This window comes from Anguilla rostrata, chromosome 5 (assembly GCF_018555375.3).
Source record: "Anguilla rostrata isolate EN2019 chromosome 5, ASM1855537v3, whole genome shotgun sequence".
Lineage (NCBI taxonomy): Eukaryota > Metazoa > Chordata > Actinopteri > Anguilliformes > Anguillidae > Anguilla > Anguilla rostrata.
The window spans coordinates 10,098,954-10,122,266 of NC_057937.1; the positions used below are offsets into that span (position 1 = coordinate 10,098,954).

Genomic DNA, 23,313 nt, shown 5'->3' on the forward strand with positions numbered 1-23,313 from the left:
GCTATCCAGACAAATGGAATTGCCTGCCGGCACAGACCATTCAGCAAATTCACATGGCTTGTTGATCGAGCAAAAAGAAAAGAAATCCTACTGAGAGCAGTGACTGGTTTCAAACCGCCACCAGCTGACACTGCTGTATACACCCCGGGCGCTTCTCCAAAAATAAAGTCTCACAGTCGCGCTCCCGAAGTTATCACATCAGCCGCAGAGGCGCGGGGCCACAAAGAGTCGCCCAGGGCGGGAGGAACTCGGTCAGCGGGACGGTCCTGGTTCTCCACGCGCCGGCGACATGTTTCGGTCGGTCGGGTACCCGAAGTCTGCCCGTACTAGCCGCGCGTGAAGCGTCTCCTTCCGACAGAGCTCGACCGGCGGTCTGCTGAGTAAAAAGCAGCCCCGGCTGACATTTTGTTTTTGAGGAGGGCACAAAAAATTAATTTACGCACCCTCTCCCTTCTTTGAACTAATTTAAGAATCTACTACATTTTTTGCAAATGATAATAGCTCATAATGAATAAGATTACACGTGAGGTTTCATTGATTCATCATAATTATTTTGTCTCCTGTTTGTTTTACATTGTGGTACGATGTGTTAAAGAGGATTGTGCATTTGCATACAACGATCCAGAGTGACTTACATTTCCAATGCTCAATAGGCTTATGAGTTTGAATTTTACAAGAGATCACAGTTTGCGTAAATCTACACAAGGCCACAAAACCAGTGTCAAATCCCCAATAATGCTGTCATTACTACTGTAATCATGACTAATACGACTACTGCAACTGATAACAATATTACAATTCCGATTAATGACCGAGTTCAAAGTTACGAGCGTTGTAAGGAAAATAGCCTTGCTGAAGCTAATGCTAGCGAACACCCTCCCTCAAATTCAAGCTGTGTTTCTGGAGACCATCCACTAATAGGATGAGTAAACTGCCATAAATCTTTCTGAAATATATAAAACATTACAGTGACATCAAGCTTTCATAAATATTAATGTGTGCGTTAATATAATGTAAGGTCTAAGGTAATGTAAGCACTTGCAGTCCAGCCAGGCTTCCTAGGACAGGCGCCTGCAGTAATGATATCCATTATCTGCTGAGATATTGGCTTGTGTTTCTGCATTTCGGGGGCTCTGATAATTAATCTTGCCTGTTTGTTTTTTTTAGCGCTGTTTCAAAACGGAAGGTGGAGAACGCATCTAAATTCGAAGAAACAGCCTGAACTGAACCTGAGACCCATTTTAAAGGACAAAAATAAAGAAGACCTTGGTAGAACAATTTGGGATTTGAGACAGAGATTGTGCTCCAACTCAGCTTGCTGCGAGGGTCGGGGGTGGGGGGCTGGGGGCTGGAACAGAGGCAGGGGGGCCTCTCTCAGAGTTCTGAATCTCTTCTCTCATCTGTTAAACTCAGTATGTTAACGCTGGCTGGTCTTGACCTTCCATCCCCAAAGACCACCGGGCTGCACACTAGTGACCAGGAAAGGAAGATGTTTTTCTCAGTGCCAGTGACTCAATTATGTAAACCCCAGTACTTCCTGCAAAGTCTCCGAGTTCGTTTATTCAAAATCGAGCGCAGCATTCAAAGCGTTTTTTTTGCATTCACAATTGATGGGACCGCCGCATAAATGCTGTGCTTTACTGACTTTACAACCCCCACGTTAACAGCAGATCTCCGTAGTGTTGGTAATGAGGTCTACAGAGGGAAGTGTTCCCTGTGAGAAAAAGCTCAGGAATCGGAGAAAGGAAGTCCTGTTTCAAATCGCAGGTATGCAGTCATTATAATTTTAAAATGGCTTCCCTGAGAGAGCTTGCAGAGCCCACAGGGATGAGTAAGGGGCCTTAATCTCGGAGGCGAACGACGGAAACTAAACCAACAAGCCCGGCCTCCACCACCCTCCAATCCGCAAGCTCTTCCACCCCAAGAAAACAGCCTCGCACCAAGACCCAGTTCTACAGGAACTGCAATTGTTGCAACTGCGATACTCCACAAAGTGTGATTGACTAAAACCATGAGCTAAGCTCCTTCTTTAAGACACTTTACTCATCGGTGGTGACGTGCTGGAGAACCAGATCGGACTGCTTCACATGGAGGAGCAAGCATTAGAGAAAGAAGGTGAAGCTTCAGGAAAAGGGCTCGTTCTTTCCACTTTAAATGGACACTCTTCAACCTGGACTTCACCGTACTGCGTGATTCATTACAGAACAAGTGAAGTCAGATTGATAGGCAATCCTGGCCTGATCGATTTTGATCTCTAATGGCATGTAAAATCTGCAAACACTCAAGAATATAAATAAACAAGACGTAAAATATAGAAACAGTCGTTATCTTTGTGATACCAACAATCTCTGGGGGAGGGGGGGGATTGTTGATTGGGAAAAACAAAAAAATTGAGCGCCACTATTTGTGGGGATGAGGTAATGACTACGGTGACCTTTTAAACTACCCCAGCCTGGAACGGTATCAACGACATCATACCCACGCTGAGAATACTGCATCTCCAGAACACCACATCAGCAGCTAAAATAAGTGCACACATGCATAAATAATAAGTAGGAAGGGAGTAGGCATTCTCTGGAGCGGCAGGAAAACTTTCTGCCTCCTGGCTTTTGGGTTCGCTTGCTTTGTGACGTTTAATCACGCTGTTCGCCCTAAGTGGTCGCTACGGTTTCATCCGCAGGGCGCACGGGCCAGAAAGCGAGCGCCTCAGGGCCAAACTGCCGAAAATGTTCCGGGGAGGTTCCGAGGTCCGCTCCGACCTGCAGGTCAGTGTTTTAGAATCGATCCACTGTGTGTGTGCAGGGATGTAATTTAATGAAATCCCCAGCACGAAATGCAGTTAGCGGACCTGCTTATCCAGGGCTAATTTAGCGTACTTGCAGTTTATCTTTCTGCCTTGCGCTGGTCTTGAAGAGGCCCCCGTACGTTTTTAGTATAAAACTCTCGTAAGTTCCTGGCTGGAACGGCTCAGCAGACACTGTGCCCAGGGCTTGGATGCTCCGGTCAGTAGTTTTAATGGCTTAACAACCCACTATAGGAAAAGTGAATGGCTGGCACTAGTTTGAGCATTTTGATTCATGGGAATGACAGTTCAGCTTAAACTAAACACACAGTGTTGGAGATGGATTAGCTTATATGACACAATAAAAACCTTTAAAACTTCCATTTACTGCTCTGCAGCATATCCAAGACCAACAACACAAAAAGCATGGACTGCTGCTTATAAAAAAAAACTATATCATACAATAAAAACTATATCATGAGCATATATGTCCACAAAAAAGAACATAAATGTTCATTTGTGCACATATATTTTCACAGGACTGTGCATTAAGATTTTTCATTCTGTGCTATCAGCAAAAGCCATACAATTTTGACTGAGGCAATGCGTGAACCAGATAAACACAGTTCTTCAAGGAACATCTGAAATCAATTTAATTCCAACACAGACATGTCGCCCCAATTTTTGAAGTTGTAAGAATAAATAGAAATAGTTTTCAAGGATTCCACACGAGTACAGCCTGTACATTTATTGTGACGAGAAAAAATCTAATCTTTGATTCTGTACAGACATAGTAATTGCCCAAGGCTGTCTTTTGTGTCTGTAAATGAATCTTTAAAAATTCCTCATTGCCACATTTTTAACAGTAATGGCTTCCCACAATAGTGAACCCAATTCTAATAGCCTCAGGGCCCAAAATGAAACAGGAGTGTCATAATGCATGGCTTAAGGTTGCTTTTGTTCCGTAATAATTTCATGTTGTTTTCAATAATATACATTCTCAAAACTCCATTCAGGTAAAAATCAGTTTTAGATAGACACGTTTTTTCAGTGTGAACATCATCCTCGGCGAAAAAGGATATTCAATTTTAAGAGATAACCTTGAACTTCTGCTAACAGACCTCAATGCAACAGAAGTTGCTGGCATGTACCCATAACCACAGAATGAAATTTCACGTAGATATCTTTCAGAATATTAGTTCAACGACAGACACAGTACACATCACTTCACAGTATTTCTACCAGTTTACAGCACAGGGTTTTGCCTTACACCAAAATAAAGCTGCACAATATTCTGGCATGAAAAAAAAACCTTTTATCCAGTTTTTATGAACCTAGGCTACAATTTGTTTAGTTTAGATTAACTGGCATATGCTACTGTCATCTACCACAGGGGTCTCGAGATGTCAGTACAGAATTAGGTAAGGTAAAGGTCATCTGGCAGGTGTTGATGAAGTCCCCAGTCACATAGAGAGATAACAATAAGGTCCAAGACTACAGTTCCCAGCATCTGTGTCCAGGTTTATTTCTTGGCATGAGTGTGTGTGTGTGTGTGTGGCAGGGTCTCCAGGGCCTGAACTGAATCAACATTTATCATTAAATTTACACATTCACAATAAAATAATACTTTTTTCTTTGTTTTTTAGTTTTCTTAACAAACATAATTCTTAAAAAAATCATTAAAATTCATGAAAATAAATGGCGTTTCGTTAACACTTCCATTTCCGTGAGAATCACAGTTAAGCACAAATGCTGATTGACTCCAGGTCTCCAGGCAGCATACTGCTTACTTAATACTGGCTTCACAGCCCGTTGTTTTGAGTCACAGTGCCCCCTGGGGGTGGGAGGTTGCATTAAAGAAATTTTTATTAAAAATTCATTTTAAAAGACAGCAAAGGAATCGGGTAGCATAGTACAGTCTATATTTAATAGAGTTGAGGGGAAAATATTTCACCTGGTCTTACTTTCAGCGAGTTTCTGTTTTCACAGTGAATCTAAGATAGACAGTACAACCGCCTTCTATCAGAGTGACTCCGTACATAAAGAATACAGCGAAGCGATTGAGTACAGCAAATAAAATACATGCTACAGGAGCACCACTATGCTACTATAGATGTACCAAAAGACATACCGTCGTTTTTTAAAAATTAAACGCGCTTTGTTTGTTTCAGACGGCTTTTGGAATAGCAGAACATTCTGTGCTGTACATACCAGTGGGAAGCCATAACTTGGACTTGATTAAATATATAAAGCAATCACATATGAAACGTGTAACATTGTCTCTGATATGAACTCAATAAATAGCAATATAATATGACATAAAAGTGATTAGCGGCTTTTGTACATGTCAGCGTGTCGGGATCTCTGCTTTGCATTCGATCCACATGCCCCCGCCGTGCCTAATTACAGACCGAATTTGCACCAAACTCCCCACGTGGGGCTCTGTGCTTTCAGAAGCATACCGCACCCCAGTTAAGCTGGACTTTGAAATCCACCTGCCACAATGCTGTAAGCAAATAAAAAAACGGCTTGAGTGTTTGCCTACATGCACCAAACTTGGAACAATCCACCCTTCATTGACCATACACTGTAATGTGTACCCTCAACATGTAACAGTTTCTCAGAGGTTTCATCATCATCATCATCATCATCATCATCATTATTATTATTATTATTATTATTGGTGTTGTTACTGTTACTAATACTAATAATTCATTTCAACATTACATTCTGCTTGGATTTCTAATTTTACACACACACACACACACATATATATATATATATATATATATATAATGAAACTCATAATATCAAAAACACAAGCAGTTTTTAATAAATGCATGAACTGTCATTTTGACAGAATCTTTTGCACGTTTTGCTAATTATTATTATTCTTATATATATTTTTCATTAGTAGTATTTTTAGCAGTCAGTAAAGACAAATGTTTATAATCTAATATCAGGATGAAAGGACAGGAACCATTTAAATGCAATTTCAGAACACAAGCAAATGCAATTACAAAAGGAATCTTAATAAATAATTATCATTTATTCCCTGATGTTGTTTTTGCACACTTCAATTTGTCACTTCTTGATTGGACTTTGTAATGTGCAGCAATTTCTGCGGCTACTGTGGACAACGCATTCAAATTCCCATTGATTACATGTCACGTTACTGTAATTACAGAACTGAAATATACCCATTTGCTGCTGGTGCCTGTTTTTTTTTACATTTTGTTTGTTCTTTCCCTCAATCCCTACTGTCTTTCTTCAGCTTGCATAATATTCCACCATACATGAGCTGTTATACACAGTTACGCAAAAAAGGATCAAGGAAGTCATAATCAGTAGATATGACCTTATTAAATGTGCTCTGAATAAACATTTACTGCTGTCTTGTCCTTCAGATTGGCCACCCAAACCATAATTATGGTCAGTCAGCAATGTCTTAGTGCTCATGTAGTTGAATCACAGGTAGACCCTTGCACAAGGTAGATTATTTAACCTGAAAATACTTACATAAATATCCATAGCCTTACTGTTATACATGCCAAAAATCATGCAACATTTAATAGAAAATTCACACCATTTCATAAAATGCATATGTTAGTGCTTATGCTTATGGTTAGTCAAATATACTATATTTGAAAGCCAGTAAACAGATTGTTTCCTTTAATGTTCAAAAAATGAGAGCATGGGGAGACATTGGATAGGAAAATGTCTGAAAAACAGCAACAATCATAGATAAATGCATTAAAGCGTATCTATGGTAACAGGGACAATGTCTGTTGCTATACGAGAGATGGATCTGTAATATGTAACACGCAAAGAATCATAATCTTCCAAGTAATACTGTCTGTATAGATAATTGCTCCATGCTTACCAATACAAAAAAAAAAAAAAAACAATAGCCACTCAAATTTAACAACAATGGCATTTTCTCCTTCAGCCATTTTTACAATGCTAGTTCTACTGTATTTATTCATGTATTCTTTCAGAACATATATGTGTATGGTTGTGCGCATTGAAACATAATTACTGACTGAACCTAAAATGTATCATTCTTGCTTACCACTAAAGACAAAAGGCAATAATAGCTGGACTGACTTGCCCTCCGAATTCACCTGGACTTGAAGTGACAAATCTGAAACGGTCTAAATTTGCCGTGTGCCTCAAAGTGACTCATTGTGATTCAGCCGAACAGAGGCTGGGTTCAGACAGGCACAAATGTCTTTGTGACATCATCACGTGGGAGGCCATGTTTCTCTGCATGTGCCGCCCTTAGATGCTGTCGTTCTTTTTTTGTTTTTTTTTCCCCCCCCTGACCACATCAGCTTGTGTTCCTGCCTCCTCATTCTGGCACAATTACGGGTCAACAGTCGGTGCTTGACGGCGGCGCGGCGTCCGTCTTCTGAAGGGCACGGCAGAGCGCCGGAGCGCTGGTTGCTTTTCAAAAGTCTCTCGGTAAGACTTCCTAATGGAGGGTCTCGCTGCAGAGTCTGAACTCACCTGCAGTCTGTTAACCCGCATGCACTGAAAAGAAAAGAACAACATCCACGAAAAAAGAAAATAAATTTTTTTTTTTAAAAACAAAAAACACTTTGCTTCTTTCATGTTTTCTTTTTTCCGGAACTCTCTGCGGACAAGCTTTAACACCCCGTAGGACCGGACAGGAGTCCGATAGCGACGCTAAGTAAACGACAGGACAGCCCCGCTCAGCGCTGCATCAACGCCGGGGCTAAGTCTTCACACGGGTCCCGCGGGCGTCCATGTTGATCAGGGCGACTCTCCATTCTTATCGCTCTCCCTCTTCCTCACTCTCTCTGTTCTTCCCCTTTTTCCTTTCTTACATCTTTTCCACCCCTTATGTTTTTGCTCTCCCGCTTTCCTTTCCCCCACCCCCACTCCATTCTCCCTCGCTGTCTCTCTCTCTCTCTCTCTCTCTCTCTCTCTCTCTCTCTCTCTCTCTCTCTCTCCCCTCTCTCTCTTCTCTCTCTCTCCCCCGTCTCTCTCGCAGTTTAAAGAGTGACTCAGAAGGCCTGTTTGAAGTCGGGGCCTCGCAGCCGAGGCATCAGGAGGAGAGGAGCGATGCGAGGCGGTGCCAAATCGCCAGGCTGTCGGTGCGGTGAAGCCGGAGAGGGGGAGAGTCATGCTGCGGGGACACGAGACAGAGCTAATCCCATTCTGACACCGCTTCACAACAGCCGCCCGCTCAGACACGGGCCTGGATCCACGCGCAATTACTCACCGGCTAATTAATGTGCGTTTTTAAAAAATCCGCGTTAACCCCAGCTTCGCATATGTTCTTTTACGACCGCTTCGTGGCCTTGCTCGCACGCTGAACTTAATGTGATATTTGCGGTCGTAGGGGAAAAAAAATTAAAAGACGCCCCGGGTGGTCATGGGAGCAAGCTGCGCTCAGGTGAAAGCGTGTGGTCGGACATACCCAAGCATTTATGAATGCATAAACCAGCAGCGCTTTAAGGATCATTTCATTGGTGAGAACTTGCTGTGTCTCACAAAACAACTCCACAGTTGCCCACCAAAGAGGTCTATTTCTCCAATTGCTTGCATTGACACCTTACAGCAAAGTAAATGTATTACAGTATATATATATATACACACACACACACACATACACATACACACACGCACGCACACGCACGTGCACACACACGCGCACACACACACACACCAACACCCACACACACCTACACCCACAAACACACACACACCCACACACACACACATACAGTATATAGTTGCAAGACACAGAGCTGATCTTTGTAGTCTTTTTTATTCAGAGAACAGGGCCTGAGGGCCCCTTGAACCTGCGCGAGAGCTCGGTGGATATGAGAGCCTCTCCTCTGAAACTGCCCCCGCTGTCCTTTGGTGGCTGTTTGTCACCGGCAAACACTCGGGCGCACCGCCTCGCCCCCGCGGACTCCTGGTGAGATTAAATATTTAAAGGGGTGCGGTGGGAAATACGCCGGACATTTGTCTGGACCGCCCGGTCCACTCCACGCGTACAGGGCGCCCGGAGGCAAATCCAAAGGCTAATAACATCCCAGGACAGATCACAGGAAAGCACAGGGCATAGAGAGAGAGAGAGAGAGAGAGAGAGAGAGGGGGAGAACAGACTGTTGTCTGTTGCTGTTAGGTGTCCCTTTCTCTGGCAGGACTGAGTAATGTCATGTCTGTAAAGCAACATCAAACTGAGAAGGGCCAGAGAAGCACACAAAGAACCTGAAATGGAGGATGCATCTCTGCCTCGAGGAGAAAAAGGGGGCTCCTCTTCACCGTGCCATTTGCCTCCTCCTAAGACTGAAAAATCGGAAAATAAATTTGTTATTTTAACCTTCCATTCACGCGCTCGCTTGGGGTCTATTCAAGTGCCTCGCTGCTATTTGACCTGAATTTTCAAAATAAAGTGTTACTTGACCATCCTTACGCTAAATTTAATCTTAGATTGTCTCTGGTGTAACACTGGTACTGTGTGAGTGCTAGCAAGCAACAGCAGCCAGTAGAACTACTCTGACATGGGAAATTGATGAACTGCTGGTCTGTTACCAAGGTGATGTATTTAAAAGAGACAAGCTCTTTTTAGAGACTCGATGTCAAATGGAAGTGCTACAGTATGTGTGTTTATTTTGAAAGGGAACTTTTCTTTGATCGCTTTGCGAACAACAACTGCTGTTCACTTTGAAGTGGAAGAGGTGATTTGCCGCACTACTTTACCGCGCCATTTTATCACAGCTAAGCCCTCACTCGACCTTCACAATCAACGCAAAGGACTGTGTACGTCCAGGCTTTCACAATGTCAATTTTGGAATAATGCAGTTGCGGCATTTTGTTAGTATTTGAGAGTTATAAGTGATTGGGTCTGAAAGGGGGTGGTGTGAGAAGCAGGAGGGAGTGATGGTTGAGCTTGGCTCCGGCAATCAGGAGTTCTTGTTGCCTCTCACTACCTGGGAGCATCAGGACATGGGAGAGCAGGGACCTCACACTCACTACAGGTACATGCACAGCTGAAGGTGACTGGGAACCAGCCCAGGTAATGATAGTTGCTTTAATTTGGCCTGCTATACAGACACATCACAACTGTACCATTGGGGGGTGAGGTCCATGGACACATTGATTAGCCAGAAATATATCCTCCCAGATTTGGACAAATAAATGAGTATGAGTGACATTAGCCATCAAACCAACACAATATGCAGACAATATTATATGCAGTAAATATTGATATTAAATATGCCATTTCAAATGAAATTACTGAAGCTAAAATTTGTTGTCTTTCATATCATTTTTAAACATGGAGAAGGGGGCTGTCCGATGGCTTGTTTAAACCCACAGGGTATCAGTATAGGCATCTGTCCCAAGCTATCTAACGCTGTCAGTTCCAGTGATGGTTGGCCAGCAGGTCTGCGGGGTGTTGCACAGCTGCCTATACAGTTGCATTTCAAAGGGAGGAAAAGTTCCACTCAGTAGGATTTTCCCAAACTAGTCACATAAGAGCAGCTGCTCTGGGCCAATGGGATCGCTGCAGACTCGCTGCAGACAGGGTCACTGTGCGCCTTAACCAGGAGCATGCAGAATGTTTTTTTGGATAGATGCCCCCATGGTTTTCATTTCTGGAACTTAATTTGGACCATGCGCAGTGACACTGGTGGAGTGAAGCTAACTGTGACAATTATAAACATTTCAGACGACCGTCCGCTATCACCCGGCATCGTTTGCTGATGAAGGCACAGGATACGGACACCTTGCCCACGAGAGAAATTAACCAACTCAAGCGTCTTTCTCACAAGCATTGAAATCAGAAACGCGGGGAAGACACCCAGGCGTCATGCATTATTCAAACCGAGGTTATTGGCCTCCACAAACTTCTTAATTCACGAAATGGCTCACTTAGCAAACCTATTCATCATAAATTACTTCTGAGTGGTGCGCCGAAGACAAGGTGCAATTCAGATGTCTTGCTGGCGGATAAATATCAGCAGCGGAGCTGTTATTTTAGCCTCCAGATTCCTCACTCAACGTAGCGGGACGAGGCCGACGTAATGCCGTCCTGTCAAAAAAAAAATGATATAAAATTTAAAAAAAAATCCCTGCATCAACTGTCACCTCCTGCCAGCTGCTTTAAATACTAATGTTATGTGGTGTAGGGAGCTCCTGTGGCAAATTAGACAGGGATTATCTTTGACTCACACTAAAACAAACACAACCTCTCACATCCTGTCATTGCCTGTAACAACATCTGCCGAGAGAGAGAGAGCAGTTTTCCAGCCCACATCAGGACACCTTCCCACTCACAGAACTGGCGTGTTACATTACTACTACTACACACATTTGCACACATGCACGCGCACACACGGGCACACACACACACGCATGTGCACAGGCACACACTCACACACAAGCACATGCACACGCATGCACGCACACATTCACCGAAGCACACACACAAGGACACACACATTCACAGAGGCACACATGCAAGCACACACATACACAAGCACGCACATGCATGTCTCCTCAGCAAAAGTAATGTATTCATTACAGATGCGCACCAGAATCAGAAAGCTTACGTGATTCTGAAGAGACAGAAAGTCATCTGTTGTATAGGCATTATCATATATGCTCACACATGCTGTACCATGTACTGTAAGTCTTAGGAGGCAATCACTGCATCTTCTGTGGAGCACTCCAGCTGACAATATGGCACTTGATCATAAGAACCACACTAATATCACCATTAATAAGAATAATAGGCTGTATAGCCGAGGTCACGATATCCAGGATCATTACATCCTTGAATTCAGGGAGCTGTTCTGTGCACTTCAGACCGCTGTGTTCGCTTGCGCCTAAAGGCTCGCGAAGCCGCGCCGCGTCGGACAATGACGGAGAGGCGCGCGGAAGGGAAACAGACGCGGCTCCCCGGAGAAGAGCATCCATCAAAACGACCCGACCCGACCCCGACGGCCATCGCGCTCCGCCGTCTGTCCGGGACCTCTGGTTTATGGCTGACCCGGAGCCTCGGGCCCGGGGCCCGGTTACCGCCGAATGGAAGAGAGCGTGGGACTCGGACCGAGACGGGGACAGCCATCCCTCTTAAACGCCGCCGTTTGTTCGGCAGTTCAGATCGTAAATACCAACGGCGCTGGGCGCACTCGGGGAGTTTGTGACCGGAGCGACCGCGGGCGGATTTGGGGAGGGCGCTCGGACCGTAACCGCGTTTAAACGACAGCAGGAGCTTGCGGGGCGGACGCCCGTCGGCCCGACAGCGGCCGTTCATCATGCCGGTTCCACAAACGCGTCGGGGCGGGATAAAAGCGGAGTGTTCGGGTCTGAGAGCGGGCGCACAGGAAGTGGAGAGCGGGCGCACAGGAAGTGGAGGCCCAAGGAGGCCGTGATTAGTAGCTGCTCTCGCCGGGGTCCTCTCCATCATTATTCACTCTGAGAGTTGAGACGCAAAACCCACCAGCTGCTGAATCTCCAGAAACAGCGGAGAACATTTTTATTTAATTTAGAAAATGTAATCCATGGCTTTACTCGTGAAAACTCTTTTATAGTTAATATGTTAAGCACCCTGCCTGCCTACTTAAACGATCTGAGGGATATTTTTATGCTTAGTGTTTGTCCTTTTTAATTCAACAGTGACACAACATGAGTTCAGCAGTCCAAGAGATTAACAAGGGTGTTCCTTAAATAAAACCAACACTGCTTAATTTCTCTCTTAAAGTTAAGGCAAGTACGCAAAATGATAACAGCGATTACTCACCGCAGTCAACATTTGTGAAAATCGTTGTGTTGTGTTGCCTACTGAAGAAATTGCTCATTTTGTTTTATTTTCACTTCAACAATCAATGGCTCAAATTCTGAAACAAGGAGAACAAATAAACTGAAACTAGGCTGCGATGAAAGTGATTGCATGCACATGTAAATGTATCTGAGGGACAACTATCCTCACAGTGTGGGAATTCACAAAACCTGGGATTCAGTACAACAGAACTTGCATTGGGAATGCACACATTCTTTATTTGTTGTGTTTAAATATTTGTGGACAAAGAACCAAAAGGTTCAAACTGGTAAAAAAATAGCTTCACCATACTAATCAGCAAATCTAAATGATAAAAGAATAGTATTTTAAATAACTTTTTCCAATTTATATTCAAATGTACTTTACCACACATATACTCTGTGTGATAGGCAAGGTATTTGGCTAAAGTTTTCATAAATGCATTATGAAATATGCAATATTTACATGTATAATATATGTAAATAGTACATTTATTTCAGGAAATTAAATTTACTGATTCGTTTACTGGTTCCCCTATGACACGATGGATCAGATGGCACATTGAACGCATTCACATTATCAAACACGTGAGCACAGACTCGCGCTTCTCCTGTGACAGGGTTCACATGGTAAGGCAGACTGAATACGGCTTCAGAAGATCATTCAGCTAATTTAATCTCCGTCATGTTTCTGTGCAGTTAAACTCAAGCTCCTCCACCACCCCGCATCTCTAATAATGGGAGATAGAGAGGGAAAAACAACAGATGCATTTGACAGCGAGAGAGAAAATCTACAGTGGGAAAAAAAAAAGAACTACGCAAGACTGCTTGGAAGAGCTCTCTCTCACACTGGGAGGGGGAAACAAGCTCTTTACATGGAAATCACTTGAAGGTCTGAAAAACAAAAAAAAAAAAACAAATAAGCATTCTAATTATTAGTACAGTGCTACTACAGTGGGAATGAGCGACCACTATTTTCCTTTTAAATGGCCAAACAGTGCAGTAATTATCATAAAATTAATAAAACCTCTGCTTCAACACGTGTCCTACATGTCTTACTTTAACAGTTGTGGTTTCTTTATGGAAATTAGGCCCGGATACCTCATTTAATGAGCAGTTACCATAATGACTTGAGAAAATCTAAAAACGAACGCGTTTAGACAAACAGGCGGTTTTGTTCTGGGGAGAATTACCAGACGGCCAGATGTGTTTGCTAAGAAAAGTTCTGCAAACGCTCGGAGATGGCGATGGATGGTAATTATCACAAGACACAAAATAAATTAAAGAATAACTGGTGAAGCTGCACCTGTAGGCATACGTAAAGGCAGAGGTAAGAGGCAAACAGCAAATCACTACCCATCAAAAGTTTTTTTTAAAATTGATCTGCCTCCCCTCTTACTAAATTCACCAGCTGTCACTGATTTTGGAGTGCGTACAGGTGAATTTACATGCAACACAGACAACAGATCGATATTTCTTTCCCTCGGCGATGAAAAATCTTCTTGAACACCGTAACACTTTACTGGATATTGAGCGAGGCTTTTTTTGGGATATAAACATTATTGCCTTCGCCATTACACACAGTGTGACAGGGATCAGGGCGGCAGTAAAGCCCCATAAAGTGCCGGCAGCCAAAAATACGTCCAGCCATCCCACTCCTGACAACCTGTATCTATCACTCAGAAAGAAATATGGCCGCCTTTTTTTGGTGATCCACCGAGCAGAAACTCTGAACGTCTTAAATACCAGCTCATTTGTTATCATGCTAAATTTAAATGCCTCCCTGACAGTTGTGCTTACCCACACATTATTAATCAAACAAAGCGTGGGGGAAAAAAAAGAGTCATTTGTGAAACCCCGTCTTTTCAAACAGGCCGCGATGGGATATGGGTGAGGCGTGGAAAATAAATGAAAGTCAATTGGAATGTATATGGAGGAGGGGAGGGGGGGTAGATACAATATATGCTAAAAAGCCCCCTGCGTTTCACCTCACACACAGTGTGCTGGGCCTGCTGCATCCCGAGCAGTATTCCTGGGTGTCTTGTTAAAAAAATACGGTCGTACTGAAAGTGGAAGCACGTCTTCTCAAGGGATGGATATGAGGGTAGAGAGGGGGAAAAAAAACTTAAATTATATGAAGGAAAATGATGTTCCTGTCCCTTCATCAATATCATACAGCACACGCCAAGGTGAACTACTTATCAAATTTTTCACGTTTTCTGGGATGTTCATTCATTCATTCACTTTTTAAATGGAAAAAACACCTAAAGGGGAAAGCAGCTTGACACTAGACTAACACACTGTTTGGGCTAAGGAGTCATTTCATTTCAGAAACTGTGGCATTGACCATTACTAATAATCTGAAACCGTCTCCCCTGTTCAGAACAGGTCAAGTGGGACTGGGCACGTTTGCTTACGAGCGTGCGACCAGTCATGACTGAACTGAACGTCAGACCTCAGACGGTCAAGCTTGGCGCTCTGCGGTTCAGCGGTGAAGCGGTTAACGCTCTGGCGTGTCACTGTATCAATATGATCATTACGGTGATGAGACAAACGCCATTTTGCGGAACAGCAAAGGGCACCTATGAAATGAGATTCCTCCTTTCAGCGGCCGCCATGCCTTTGTCTTCATGACGTGACGAGGATGAAGACTCGGCTCTCTGACCTTCATCGCTGATGAAAAAAAGAGTCCCTCAATGCCTCCACAATAACTAATTAATGCATGGCGACAGCAATTAATGACAGTTCTGCTTTACACGGGCTCTTCTATGCATACACGCAGCTGAAAATACTAATTCTCTAAGGCAATACCTTTAGCATTAAACCTTTAGTTTAAAACATTTCGATGCATTTTAATTATTTCTCGATTGTTCAGAGGTCATCATGATTTAGAATATATATTTTTTTGCCCAGTCAGTTTAAATGAAACAAACAAATATAGAGTAAATTTAAAAGTGCAAGTTCAACTTTCAATACGTCATAATATATTACATACATTGGGGGGAAAATTAATTTTAACCACTTAATGCTATATTTTCATTGGTGCTTAAATTATAGATTATATTATGGAATGGATGTACCATAATATAGATCATTAGTATTAGAAATGGTTAGGCAAATTCAATAATTTGTTCTTTACATTATTGACGGAATAGATCATTAAATACAGTTTTGGTATACACAACTTCAGTAATATAGAAACTTCTTGGCACTGCTTTTCAATAGCAATGGAAAATGCCATTAATCAGCATATGTGAGGCCTAAGGTGGGGGGCGTGGGGAGGTGGGGTGGGTGGGGGGGGGCAGGCTGTGATGAACACATTCAGTACTTAACGGCCATTTTCAACCAAACACTTTACCTTACTCTCCCTGGGGAAATTAGGGAGATACAAACAAACACAAAACCATTATCATTTAGCACTGTGCACAATCACTGCGAGAGGGTACAAAAAAGATGTAATAAAAAGCAGCTTATACCACAGGCAATCGCACGGCGACATACGCACACCCGGTTGTGCAGGAGGTCGTTGCCGCGAGAAACGGCACGAGTGTCTGGAAGGACGGTAAGGTGTGACAGAGCGCGCACACACACACACACGCACGCACGCACGCACGCACACTCACACACACACGCCCGCCGCTGACTGATATTTTTGTTGCCAGCTCGCAATTGCCCTTGACAACCTCCAACACCCCGAGACTTCATATGTGCGATATAAAATCGATGGAGCGCTGACTGCGTACATCATTCACCGGCCCGACGCGCGGCCCGGCCGGAGACGCCGCGGAGGCAGGCGTTCTCTACCGCCTCCAACCGGACCGCTCCCGGGCAGTCTGGAACGGGGCGGGGGGGGGGGGGGGGGGGGAGGGGGCTGTCTGATATAGTCGTGGATGCGGGCACCGCACCGTGTGTCGCTCTTTGGCTCGTAGAGACTGCGTCTGGATTCAGACGAGCGGGCGGGCGGGCGGGCGAGCGGGCGGCTTTGGGCGCGGCTCCCCGTCCGGCGCCCTAAACTAAAGTCTGCTGGTGCATGCGGTGATTCACTTTGCCGGGTTAATGGCGCGGACAGGCCTGTGCAGGCTCTCCCCCCCCCCCGGCCCTTTTGGGCTGCGGAGCGAGCGCAGTCAATTTCTGCGGCATATGGAGACGCACACCGGGAGGAATTAGGACTGTTTGCCTATGGCAGGACGGCAGGTGCGCAGAAAAAAAAAAAAAAAAAACCGAGCCTGCATATGGCACCGGCGATAAAGCTGGGGTGACAAGAACGACATGGGAGTGAGGGTGTGTGCGTGTGTGTGTGTGTGTGTGTGTGTGTGAGTGTGTGTGCGTGTGAGTGTGCGCATATGTCTGAGTGTGTGTATGTGTGTGCATGCTGGTGTGTATGCATGCATACGTGTGTGTGTGGGCGTGTGAGTGTATATGTGTCTGCAGGAGGATGTGTGTGTGTGTGTGTGAGTGGGGGGGATACGTGGTTTTACAGCTCTCTCTGTATCTGTCTGTACACTCTCTCTCTCTCTCTCCCTCTCTCTCTCTCTCCCTCTCTCTCTCTCTCTCTCTCTCTCCCTCTCTCTCTCTCTCTCTCTCTCTCTCTCTCTCTCCCTCTCTCTTCTCTCTCTCTCTCTCCTCTCCCCTCCTCTCCTCTCCCGTCTCTCTCTCTCTCTCCCTTTCTCTCTCTCTCTCTCTCTCTCCCTGTCTCTCTCTCTCTCTCCCTCTCCCTCTCTCTCCCTGGTGCTGCTCTGTAGGCCCTGCTGTGGAGCATGTGCTGTCCCTAATGGAACGTCTCCACACGCCTCACCCTGGCGTCTGCCACCCAGGCTTCTCTGAATCCATCTGCTGTCAGGCTCTCTCCATCTCTCTATCCACACTCTTGTCTCTATCTCTCGCACTCACTATCTCTCGCTCCATCCATCTCCCGTGTACGATTTCTCACTGCTCCTTCTCCTGCTGTTTCTTCCCCCTCCTTGAATTTTCTCCCTCTGTCTGCCTCTTTCTCTCTTTCTCACATGGTTCTGTCCTCCTTTTTCTCTTGCTCATGATTCTTCAGTTTCAAACTATTTTACCGTTTCTTCTTTTTGATTCTCTCTCCATATTCACCTAAGACCCAGCAATTCATTTTTGTCATCTGTAGAGGACATGAATGAATGAATGAATGAACGAACTTTTTTTATATAGCATCTTTCATGCTATATAAATAAAGTTCATTCATTCATACATGAGTCTTAAACTCACAAACCATAAAAAACATAACATAACATAGCATAGCATACTGTTATAGAATGACGAGAACAGGCTATCCATTCATACAATGCCCACAATTGTCTTAACTAAATGTATTAATAATATTCTACACTACGAGGGATGTTCAATAAAATACAGAATATTTTTATAAAATATATAAAATATTTTCACTGCAACATATGATAAACACTTTCTGTTAAAGGAATACATACAGTAGTTTCACATAATGACAGGTCTCAGCCATAGAGAAATCTATATAACTGCTCACCCACAGAAGTAATGGAGAGCACAAATGTTACATATTTTACTGTATTCTACCCGCACTGCTTCACGGTTAATGGCAAGCAGAGACAGAGTCAGGATGTCAGAGTCTGGATGCCAGCTTCACGGTGTCAGTCTCTCGGCCCAAAAGCATTTTCGTCCGCAGCTGTTTTACCCCTCGTTCCGCCAGATATTTACTTTACCTCCTCCTGGATCTGGTTTCTATTACCAGCGAATTTGAGGAGCGCGCATTAGGGGATCCCTAAGTCACGTCCGCCGCACAACGTGAGCCCCAGACGCCGTGCGCCCGCGAGACGAAACCAAAACAAAACCACACCCCCACCCCCCAACCCCCACCCCCTCCCCCACCCGAAAAAAAGTGAACAAACACGGGCTGGCCTGGCTGGAGAGTGACGGGATGAAGAGGCGCTGCCGGGGGCGGTGACGCCCGCCGCCGAGGGGCCCCTTCAGCCCCGGCGGCTCTGGCGAAACGCAGGGGAGGGGAAACCCGCCTCGCTCAACGGGCAAACCTAAAAATCAAAATGCCGCATGGGCCGAAGGCGATCGGCCAGCCCCCCCCCCCCCGCATTGAAACGGAACTAAAGTAGTGCTTTATTGCTTAATGGGATAACATTATTTTCATTTGTGTCATTGGCAAAAAGGTGCTTTGAAGTAGCCTCGTTAGCCTTACTAGCCAAACTGTGACCTACAATATGTTTTTTTTTCTATTATGCTGAAACAAAAACAAAAAAGCATTTTATTTCCTTTAATTCAAAGGAAAAATAACCACTTTAAATGTCATTGATAAGCAATATACATTTTGTAAGGATGTTGTTCTCTGGATAATTGTGGCTGTTACATGAAAGTCATTTAATGAATCCAATAAAAACATTAATGTTTACAAAGCCCAAATCGATATGTCCAATTCTCAACTTATAAAATAAAACCACAGCATATTTCCGTCCCCCTAGTAAATCATCAGTTTTATTTCTTCATCGGAAATAAGCCTACACATAATTCCAACCTTTAATTAATAAGAATAACGTCTTACTGTACATTTAATGACTAATTTAAATCACAAACTGGAGCACAATTAACAATTCCTTCCGAACGATTCGGCTCAAGGGAGACGGATGTTAACTTTCAGTCAGAGGAGCTTAAACAAAAAAGGAGAGACGAGAAGATTTAGGGAGACTCGAACCAGCCAAGCCCCCTCCTTTAGCCGCTAAATCAGTAGCGAAGGCACAAGCGGCTCGATGTTCCCCTGAGGGACCTCCCAACCACTAAACCTGCAGTAAGAACCATCAGGTCCCTGCGCGAGACCCAGGGCTGGCTGATTAAAGGCGGTGTGTCCTCCTGCGAGGGGGTTTCATTTATAAAAGCGTGCCGGGGAGGGGGGGCTGAGCGGAGCTTTTTAAGGAGGCGCATTCCGCACCTTAACCTCGCTCAGTAGCGCGCCGCCGCGGCGAGCCGACGCTTACCCCACAACCCCCCCCCCCCCCCCACTCCGCCCAACGTAGCCCGCGGTTTCCTGTGATTGGAAATGTCCCCGTCGCCGCGTGCAAGAGAGAGTGCGCGAGAGAGAGAGAGAGAGGTCCCTGGGCGTGTCTAATGCAGGGTGCCAGACACGCTGTGAGCAGGTGGCGAACCCTTCCAGTGCGGACACCACACAGACGCACACACAGAGCACACAGAACACGCACACACACACACACACACACACACACATCACAGCACCCACACGCGCACACACCTACGTACACACACACAAGCACACACACACACACGCGCGCACACACACGCGCACACACACACACGCGCACACACACAAATGAGCAGACACAGAAGAATGCAGGAACACAAAAGCTGATGACCTGGAACACTCAAGCATACGCACATCCTGCACGCATGCTGACTGCGCTGGAAGAAAGTGTTGGTGGGTGCCCCAGTTATCTCTCTTTCTCTCTCTCTATCTCTCTCTCGCTCTCTCTCTCTCTCTCAGCCCCTTCATATCCCATCAGGCCCCGGTGTGGGCCTTGCATTGCTGGGAGAGGCCGTTAAAAGTAAAAATGGTACATTTGCACTTGAGATGAGCAACAGAACAAAAGCTGAAACATGGTGGCACTGCAAGAAGAGGAAATGCATCTTCATCGCAGTAGGCACAGGACTAAATACAGACTAAAGAGAATTAAGTGTCATATCTACATCTACAGTACATATACAGCATATACACAGACACACACACTCACACATCATTAACATATGATTGATGTTGTGTAACAAGAAGCACAGAAATCTGTGGCTCAGGAAGAGGCCGTGGTGATGAGCGGATTCAAGTAACATACTTTTCTTGGTGAAACGTTTTTTTGGGCATCCCTCAAAACTACAGGGCAGCCATAAAAGACAGGAACTTAAAAGCCCCGCAGGCAATTACTCCTTTGTAATGCAAGCAGCAGGCCTCATAAAAGTATAACATTAATTGCCATTAATTGCGCACGGGTGACTGGTTCCGCAAGCCTAATGCTGCATTCGTCAGGGGGTCTGATTTACGCCCAGCAATTAACCCCAGCAGCACAAAACTGGGAACGTATAGACTTTTTAGAGGCTTTTAAAGACCTAGTGGATCCATGTACAAGGCTGCTTATACCCTATTTATACACACGCGCGCTGTCAACTCGATAAAGCGTTTTCCACGGCGCACTTTCCGCTCTCAAAGAGATTCTCACGCCACTTGAAAGACAGGGGCCTGTGATCCATAGTAGCTTTTTATCTAGAAAAAGAGTTCCTGTAGAAAAGATTAGAGTTCCTGTCCACTCGTACATGTTGATCATTGTATTCGGCACTGGAACTGTAAAATTAGTGATACTAATCTATTGTCATACTAAATAATCTTAAGTAGTAATATCCTATCTCTCTCACACACAGACACGCACACACACACACACACACACACAGCACCTTGTAGCAGAGACCTTGAAGATGTTCTATTGAACACCAAGCCTGACACAGTAGAGGCAACACTTGACCGTAGCCAAACAGTAATCGGCTGAATGGTGCATGTTCATCTTCAAATCTTTCATTTCTTAAATAGATTTTTCTTTCGAGACTGCGTCTTCTATCAACGGCAGCAAATAAAAATGTTTAAAGTGACAATATTTTTAAAAAAAGCGAGGACTACTTCCCGTATCGGTTGGCTTAGGTAGCTATACACGAGAGCCTTAGCCATAATTCAGACCAGGCCTGGGAAACAGGAGACAGGAGGCAGCCGGAGAGATTTGATCCCGACCTCGTCGCCGCATACATAATGCAAGTCCCGCGTGGCTTCATAGAGGAGCGCGGCCTTCCTCTGCGCACACCCCTATCCAGAGGCCGTTTGCCGTTTGGGTTGACTCTATTTCACAGCATAATCGGCCCGTGTTCAAACAGCGGTCCCCTCGTTTCCCTCGCCCCGGAAAAAAGAAAAAAAAAACAACAAAAAAAAAAAACGAGACGCGGCCTATCTCCAGTGCAGAGCAAACAAGCCGTCGCCCCGCGGTGGGGCGACGCCGACTGTGTACTCAAACCCGCGCGCGGTGTGAGATACACTGTTTTATAAATGAATTAAAGGGCTTGAGAGGCGTAGAGGACGGCGATTGTAATGCAGGGCCATTTGGAGAGGCCTCATTCTGAAGGTAATGCGATGCATCAGGCTCCCCTTTAAAAGAGACTATTTATGCGGACGCACACTCCTGAACGTAGCGGGGCCTGCCATTGAGCATTAAAAACTCTCTGCGCTACCAGATACTTATTTATAGGGACTATTGTCCACTGCAAGGCCTCGAAAACACTAAATAGCGATACAGTGCGTCGGCATCGGAGGGAATTCCCTCAATGAAAACGCCGATATAGCGAATGTTGCGGCCATTATGTTTCTGATTGCAGTCCGTGCCTGCAATCGTCCTGTCGTTAATACCGGACATCCCATTGATTTACAGGAAATTAAAACACACATACACGGACAAAAAGTGGCACTCCGGGAGTTTTGAGCGTGCTTAACTGCTTGAGCCGGGAACAGCTTGTCTGATAAAGTGCTATTTTAAACCACTGTTTTACAGTATATACACCTCCCTCTTGACAGCTCGGCCCCTGATAAATTGCAGATTTGGATAACCCATGCTTAAAGTCTGCTCCCAATTTATTGTAATGCTACAGTACTTATGCACACACTGTAAAAATTGGTGCTGGTAATTGACAGCTGAAACACTGATACATACATGCACATACATATTTATACTAGTTGCCACGTTAGGTCTGGAAGAGTTTAACATGTACAACACTTTGTGTTTGGACCCGGGTAATAGGGTCTGGAGAGACAACACAGAAATAACCGGCAGAATATTTTAGCTCCACGAGCAGTGTGGGACTTGTTTCATTGGTGCTATAAACATCTCATACCTTCTGGGGTTTCCCCTCTGCTTGCTTCTGCTCATTTTATGAAGTCTTCAGCGGTCCCCGCAAGGATGGGTCCCTGAATTTGTGCACGTTTGGACGGGTTCCTGTACACACAAAGGGGGAGGGGAGGAGAGGGAGGGGGGGGGTTATGCACATTACAGCAAGAACAATCTACCAACTTCTTCTGTCTGCATATAATGGCTGTGTTGTTTTTTTTTTTCATTTCAAAACAGTTCTAAAGCATTAAACAGATTTTTAACTCAACGAGATAAAATGAGGACATTTGGTGAGTTTATTGCAGAGGGCTCAGTTACCCTGGGAGGCACAGTTTGATAGTTTTGGCAATCACTCCGCACCCGTGGAAGCCAGATCATCCATGGGGAGTCAAAGCTCTCAAAACATCACAAAAAACAGAATGCACAAAGTAGAACAGGTGCGTTCTGTTTAGGAAAAAAAGAGTAATCAGTAAACTCTTGCCTACTTTAGGATCACACCAGTGACTGAACTTCGTAATATCAATTAAGCAGTAGATGGTATCACAGATGGTTTAAAATTCTTCGTATTTCTGCATATTTTCTTTAATTAATTGCCAAAAAAAGCAGAACATATTTTGTGAAGAGCATATTTTTTTTAGGGTCACTTTGGCACATTTTAGATTACGATATTATCAAAATTGCTTGGAATTAATCTTTTTTTAGTTTCTGCAATAGTTCAAAGTCAGTAAATATTTGAAAAGGAAATGTTTCATGTAAAGCTTCCATAGCACACCTTCACACAAAATGTGGTGAGTGTGGTTCTCT

General features: G+C 44.6%; 1 protein-coding gene across 19 annotated transcripts in view; it reads right to left on the reverse strand.

The window, feature by feature from the left end:
• tenm3 (teneurin transmembrane protein 3) overlaps positions 1-23,313 on the reverse strand; it is a 484,477-nt gene that overhangs the window by 276,761 nt on the left and 184,403 nt on the right. For all 19 annotated transcript variants that reach the window (XM_064335073.1, XM_064335078.1, XM_064335072.1 and 16 more), the window contains one exon: positions 22,517-22,617. The gene's annotated coding sequence lies outside the window, so the exon portion shown is untranslated. The remainder of the gene's footprint in view (positions 1-22,516; positions 22,618-23,313) is intronic.